Source organism: Rutidosis leptorrhynchoides, chromosome 2, assembly GCF_046630445.1.
Source record: "Rutidosis leptorrhynchoides isolate AG116_Rl617_1_P2 chromosome 2, CSIRO_AGI_Rlap_v1, whole genome shotgun sequence".
Lineage (NCBI taxonomy): Eukaryota > Viridiplantae > Streptophyta > Magnoliopsida > Asterales > Asteraceae > Rutidosis > Rutidosis leptorrhynchoides.
In genome coordinates, this window is record NC_092334.1 from 98,180,531 (window position 1) to 98,187,857 (window position 7,327).

Consider the following 7,327-nt stretch of genomic DNA (forward strand, 5'->3'; position numbering starts at 1 on the left):
GAAAGATTCTTATTTTTGAGATGTACAGTCGCGCTCGCGATATTACACCTTCTGTTCGCCTTTTTTGTCACCTTGCTATTGTGAAGTCATATGACAAAGGATGGTTCTGTATTTCTCATATGGATGGGTTTCTTCTTACTGCTAGTGATGTTTCAGAAAATTGGCAACATACCTTCTTTTTTTTAACATCGATGTTATTCCGGATAGCTCATTAAAAGCTCGCTACTGGTGTACCTCACTCGATCCTCCCAAAATTATCCACCCGAGGTTGACAAAAGAGGAAGGACAACTAGTAAACATGATGAAGAAGGAGAAAATTCCTAATCGACGATATCCAGAACACATGCTTTCTTTATGTTTAATGAATCCTGAATGGGATGAAGCAACTCGCGGTTGAGCCATTGTTATACTAAGGAATAAAGGTATACTAGAATTAGCTGCTCCAATTTGCTTATTGATTTATTTTCTGAGTATTAATTGTTAAATTTTGTTATGTCAGTCATTACTTCGCTCACCGCTTTGCGCCATATAAAATATAAGGAACTACAATTTGCATCTGAAAATATGATTGATGAAATTCTTGAAAAATGCTTGTCAGACGATGAACCAGAAGATGAAACAGCTTTAATTCGATCAAAATCATGCAAACGCCGTGCAACTGGTAATCTATCTTTTGAATGTATTGCAGAAGAAAACCTATTTTACTTTTTACACATGCCAAGTAATGGTGGCTATTACAATGTTGATCCTCTTAGATATCCCTTTTTGAGTTTTGAATCATCGTGTCTCGACTGGAAGAATTTTTTAAATAATACATGCTATCTTAATTTGGCTGGACTTTCTGAAGGAGAAGCACAAAGAAGGCTTGCTCTTCCGCCTCCCGTCCATCGTAACGTTATAGGCGAAACCAGATCACAAATCAGTCTTCAAATTCAGATACAACTGGTCTGTCTACCATACTTGCAGGTCCCCCGGGTAGCTACACGGAATTTATGAAATATCTTGAAGCAATGGTATCTCCATCGCTTGTTAACCTCTTTGAGAGCTTATCTGACGGTGATGCTCGTAAATCTCGAGCTCAGGGCATAATCTGGAATATTGCCTCGAAGTGTGATAATTTGAAGCATTTGGAACAGTCTGATCGAGTTCATCAGGATAAATCACAAAAGATTAAGAAGGATTCTGAATTAATAAAAGCTGCTAAACTTGAGCTAGATGCTGCTATTGCTGGTAAGCGTTCTGTTGAGGCTCGTGTTGTTGAGATGACAACAAAAGAAAAATGGTACCTTCATAAAATTGAAACACTATCCAACTCTGCGAGTGCCTTAAAGGAAAAATTACAAGCAAGTCAAGATGAGAATAGGCGACTTATTGCAGGCATTCCAAAGATTGTGAAAAATGCCTTTGCTTCTGAAACGTTGACCAAACTATTTGATGAATTTATTACCGTTGCGCTAGACGCTGAACGGATAAGATTTTTAGAAACTCTGATGAATGATGTGCCCGATTTTCCTAAATCATTGCCTGATAACCTCACATAAAATTTAAACCAGATGCTATTGATAGGATTAGAGTAGTAGGTGAGAAAATAGAACACTTAACATTCCCTGAATTGGAGAATTTGTGTAACAACCCTGCTACGTCAGTGGATGATGTTTTAAACTTGAAATTATGATATGCACTGTTTGTAATATGTGTTGAATATTAATCCTAAATAAATATATATGCATATATTTATATTCGATTACTTTGCATTAATTATGCCAAAGCTTTATATGCTTGATTGTAAAAAATTAAAAATGATGGATAGCCATGTACTGTTGTTAATATTTTACGTCATGACGGTCGTAGATACAATCTAATATCTGGATGCTCAAAGGAGTTCTACATCATCCGATGCCATTTCAACCTGTTGTTTATGATTGAACTTCTGCCATCGAGAATAAACTTCTCTTATGTAGGCAGGGATGACACACATATTTGTGACATTTGATTAAAATTCCTTGGCCGGATAAAAATTATGAACAATGTGCTATAAGAATAATTTTTTGAATTCTTATTACTTAAAGAAATTTTTACATTTATGATTGCATCTCATATTCATAACAGTTGATCAGGCTATTTGAATATGCAATACTACGCATAAAATTTCTTTAAACTCATTGCATTCCATTTCTTTGCATTTCCTCACCGGAAGGCGCTGCAAGGGTATATGATCCATTAGGATGTGCTCGTATGACTTTGTATGGCCCATCCCATCATGGCCCCAACTTTCCTTGCTTTGCTTGTCTGCTTGCTTCATTATCCTTTAACACCAAATCCCCTTATTTGTATTGCACATGTCTAACCCATTTATTGTAATATTTTTCCATTCGCTGCTTGGCAACCGCTTGACGGATAGCAGCCATGATACGCCTCTCCTCTAGTAAATTCAAGTTTTCACGCAAAATGGATGAATTATTTTCTACATCAAATTCCAGAACCCTTTGTGTTGGTACACGAATCTCAGCTGGTATTACTGCTTCTATTCCATATACCAAGGTAAACGGCGTTTCACCCGTGCTCCGTTTTGGCGTTGTACGGTGAGCCCACAAAACATATGGTACTTCATCTACCCATTTAGTCTAACTTAAACCCAATCTAGCCTTAATGCCGAGTACAATTTCCTTATTTGTAACCTTAACTTGGCCGTTTGCTTGTGGGTGAGCAACAGAGGTGAACGTTTGTTTAATGCTTAATTCTTCACACCAACTTTTGAACGGATTATCTGTAAATTGTTTACCATTATCATGAAATGTCCCGTTCATATCGATTATAAACATTCCATATTAATTGATTTCGTTACGAGGTTTTGACTTCTTCGATGTGTGCTAGAATGACATAGCAACCTTTTCTTATTAGTTTTTGTGCCTTCAAACTACTAATAAGATTTAACTTCGCGTTGTTCTTTTCTCCGTACACCATTAAAGGTTTTTCTTTTCGCGTATAATGCGAATAGCATTTTTGTAACAAACGACCTCTGCTCTCACATTTTTCAACCATTTCATGCCAATTATTACGTCAAAACTCCCTAACTCAACTGGTATTAAGTCAATCTTAAACGGTTCGTCAACCAGTTTAATTTCTCTATCCCGACATATTTTATCTGCTGTAATTAGTTTACCGTTTGCTAATCCGAGTAAAAATTTATTATCCAAAGGCATTAATATACAATTTAATTTGGCACAAAAATCTCTACTCATATAACTTCTATCCGCACCCGAATCAAATAAAACATAAGCAGATTTATCGTCAATAAGAAAAGTACCCGTAACAAGCTCCGGGTCTTCCTGCGCTTCTGCCAAATTAATGTTGAAGACTCGTCCACGGCCTTGTCCATTATTATTCCCTTGATTAGGGCATGCTTTGCTGAAATGGCCCTGCTTTCCGCATCCGTAACAAATAATGGAATTATTTGTTCTGTTATTTTTATATGCCTTTGGTCCATAGACATCACACTTCGTTACACTATGTCCAGTTCTGTTACACTTGGTACACATTACTACACAGAACTTATCTGGATGATACCCTCCACACCTTAGACATTTATTGTTCTGATTATTGTTGCCATTGTTGTTATTGATTTGATTATTGTTGCAATTATTATTGTTGTTGAAACGGTTGTTGTAGTTGCTGTTGTTGGGACGTTTGTTGTAGTTATTGTTGGGATTGCGATTATTGTTGCGATGGGTGTTGCGGTTGTTATGGTTGATATTGTGATTGTGATTGTGGTTGCTGTTGTTGTTGTATTGGTGACCCTTGTCACTGGTTTCTTCCCACTTTCTCTTGACTTGTTTCATATTGGCCTCTTCGGCCGCCTGCTCTTTAATTCTTCCCTCAATCTGATTTATGAGTTTATGAGCCATTCGACTTGCCTTTTGTATAGAGGCGGGCTCGTGTGAACTCACATCTTCTTGAATCCTTTCTGGTAACCCTTTTACAAACGCGTCGATCTTCTCTTCTTCATCTTCGAATGCTCCCGGACACAATAGGCACAACTCTGTAAATCGTCGTTCGTATGTGGTAATATCAAATCCTTGTGTCTGTAACCCTCTAAGCTCTACCTTGAGCTTATTGACCTCATTTCTGGGACGATACTGCTCATTCATCAAGTGCTTGAATGCTGACCACTGTAGTGCATAAGCAGCATCTTGTCCCACCTGTTCGAGGTAGGTGTTCCACCATGTTAATGCAGTACCCGTGAAGGTATGCGTAGCATACTTTACTTTGTCTTCTTCAGTACATTTACTTATGGCAAACACCGATTCAATCTTCTCGATCCACCGTTTCAATCCGATTGGTCCTTCGGTTCCATCAAATTCCAAAGGTTTACGGGCAGTGAATTCTTTGTAGGAGCATCCTACATGATTTCTTGTGGAATTAGTTCCACTACTAGATCCGGAGTTATTGTTGTTATTTTTCATTGCGGCCTGCACTGCGGCTATGTTCGCTCAAGAAAGGTACGGAATTCTTCTTCGCTCATATTCATGGTGTGTCGAGTAGTTGGTGCCATTTCCTTCAAAAATAGCCAAAATAATTAAGTTAATCATATAGAATATTAAGAGTAGTTAATAGTATTTCGTAGCATAATATGAACTTATTTATAAAATTTTTTTTCTTCATATTAGCGTTTTATAAATTTTAATTCGGGTACTACTGATGTTATGCGAGGTGTATATGAAATAGCTTATATTTTACTAGGAAAAACTATTAAATACGATACAATTTTACACAAGATATTTATTTATTTATAGAATGGATATACTTAAACCTTGCTACAACACTTATAGGCAGTGTACCTAATCGTACAGTAGTGTAGTTTTTAGTAAATCCGGTTCGTTCCACAGGGAAAAATCTTTAACCAAAGCTTAACGTTATATTAGTTTTAATTTATAAAATTACAAATATATATATAAGTAATATTATTATTATAAAGGGGGGTTTTTACCGTTTAATGACCGGTTTGTCAATTTTTAAAACTTTAGTCGCAGTTAAAACCTAATGTAAAATATTAAAAATAAATAAAAGTCTAAATTTAAAGCGTAAAGTAAATAACGATAATGAAATTGCGATAAATAAAAGTGCGATAAAATAAAATTGCGATAATTAAAAAGTACGATAATTAAAAGTGCAATTAAATACAATAACAATAAATAAAAATGCGATAATTAGAAGTGCAATTAAATATAAAATAAAGGAAATTAAATATGAAATAAAATAATTATGCTTATTTAAACTTCCGTAATCATGATGTTTGACGTGTTGATTTTAGTTTTATGCCCATGGGTTAATTGTCCTTTGTCCTGGATTATTTAATATGTCCGTCTGGTTTTTGTCCATAACAGTCCATCAGTCATAAATATAAAGTGCGAGTGTCCTCGTCAAATTATCCTTATACTCGAAGTTAAATATTCCAACTAATTGGGGACTTAAACTGTAAAAAGATTTTAATACTTTGTTTAATAATTACACCAGGTTATCGACTGCGTGTAACCCAAGGTTTTAATACTTTGTTATCAATTATGCCAAGTGTCCTTGTACATAATTTCACCCCTGTTTTAATAATTCCATAGACTATTAATCCATTCCCGTGTCCGGTTAAATGAACGATTATTCGTACATATAAATACCCCGCCCATCGTGTCCGATCGAGTGTATATGGTTATTTATAGGGACGTCCAATTGTAAATCTTCATATTAAAATTAACAAACTATCATTTAGTTAAACAAATATAAAGCCCATTAATAGCCCATAGTCTAATTTCTACAAGTGTCGTTCTTTTGTCCAAACCCCAATTATGGTACAAAGCCCAATTACCCAATTTTAGTAATTAGCCCAACATTATGAGTACTTCGATTTAAATAAGCATAATAATAACTTAGCTACGAGACATTAAATTAAAAAGGTTGAACATAACTTACAATGATTAAAAATAGCGTAGCGTTACACGGACAGAATTTCGACTTACACCCTTACAACATTCGCTAACATACCCTTATTATTAGAAATTAAAATTAAAATTAAAATTAAAATTATAATACATATATTTTACGTATGAATGAGGAGAAGAAAAAGATGTGTTTTGATGTTCACCAAGCTGCGAATTTTATAGGCATGTGGGCTGGAAAAGTGGCTCATGCGATCGCATGAGCTTTACCCTTCAAGGCCATGCGATCGCATGGCCAGCTGGAGAGGCTCACATGCCTTTGTTTTTTCTGCCGACGGTTTTTAATAATATAATATAGAATATATAAATAATTATAAGACTTATTTAAATATTATATTATATTTATGTGCAAAGTTGACTTGTAATTTTTAGTCCGTTGCGTCGAGCGTTGAGAGTTGACTCTGGTCCCAGTTCTGGATTTTCGAACGTCCTTGCGTATAATTTAATATCTTGTACTTTGCGTTTCGCGTCTTGTACTCTTGTAATTTTGAGACATTTCTCATCAATAATTTGAACCTCTTTGATTGTACTTTGTACTTTTGAGCTTTTTGGTCGTTTGCGTCTTCAATTCGTCGAATCTGTCTTTTGTCTTCATCTTTTATTATTTAAATGAATATCACTTGTAAATAGGACAATTGCAACTAAAAGCTTATCTTTCTTGAGGGATAATGCTATGAAATATATGTTCGTTTTTAGCATTATCAAATATTCCCACACTTGAGCGTTGCTTGTCCTCAAGCAATATAGTCTTGAAATATACTAGAATCACTTCTTTATTCTTCACACTTTGTACATCAGTGATTTTTATACGGCGGTATAAACAATGGTAGTAACGATGTGGTTTACAGTCTCACATGACTTATGAAAATTTAGATCCATTAAGGAAATTGGATCTTTATGAAAATATTTGATCTTTTGAAAATTAAATCTAGCTTTTACCCTAGATAAGTTTTCCGGAATAACCCTTCACCGGTGTTTGTAAAATATTTTTGTGGGTTTGGTGGGTTTCAGATTTGAAAATTTTAGCTCAAAACTTATGGTTTTGTGTCACCCACTTGCTAACCTTGTATTGGGAAAGCAACACGTCCAGTATACTTGCTCCGTATATTACCTTTCGATAAACTACCGTCAGGTTGTAAGGGAAAGCGTTGAACAAGCAACTGTTAAGGCAATGTCCCCTGACATGCTTTTAATTATGGTCTATAACGTGTCGGACGCAATTACTATCCTTTGTAGGAGCAATAGTAAAGCTCACCCTTATAATTTTTCGGTCTGGTACAAGGTCCTGTCTTTGACCATGCTATGCAACCACCGTTCTTACAGTTGACACCTGATTTGGT